Source organism: Penaeus monodon, chromosome 32 (assembly GCF_015228065.2).
Source record: "Penaeus monodon isolate SGIC_2016 chromosome 32, NSTDA_Pmon_1, whole genome shotgun sequence".
Lineage (NCBI taxonomy): Eukaryota > Metazoa > Arthropoda > Malacostraca > Decapoda > Penaeidae > Penaeus > Penaeus monodon.
The window spans coordinates 7,752,496-7,752,858 of record NC_051417.1 but is presented as its reverse complement, the minus strand read 5'-3'; positions in this window follow the sequence as shown (position 1 = coordinate 7,752,858).

Genomic DNA, 363 nt, shown 5'->3' with positions numbered 1-363 from the left:
AAAAAAAAATTTGTGATTTCATAATAATTGGAACACTATAGTACACTTTTCTAAAGTACGTATGCTGGCACATGATAAGAAATTGCACTCACACACAAACCCCTAGCAATCATCAAACGGTGTGTCCGTAACAAAATTAACTTTTTTTTCTCTCTCAGAGACTTAAGAAATTGTATAAACCCTTTATTTTTTTTTTCATTTGTACTAGTCAAATATAACTATGAAATCTATCCACAAATTGGTTACAGTTCAACATCAAGACACTGATACTGACGCTATAGAAATCCAATACACACGAAGGACAGGATTGCGAATCCGTTCAGAGAAAACTCGACTCTCCGTACAACTCCCGTAATTCACAAG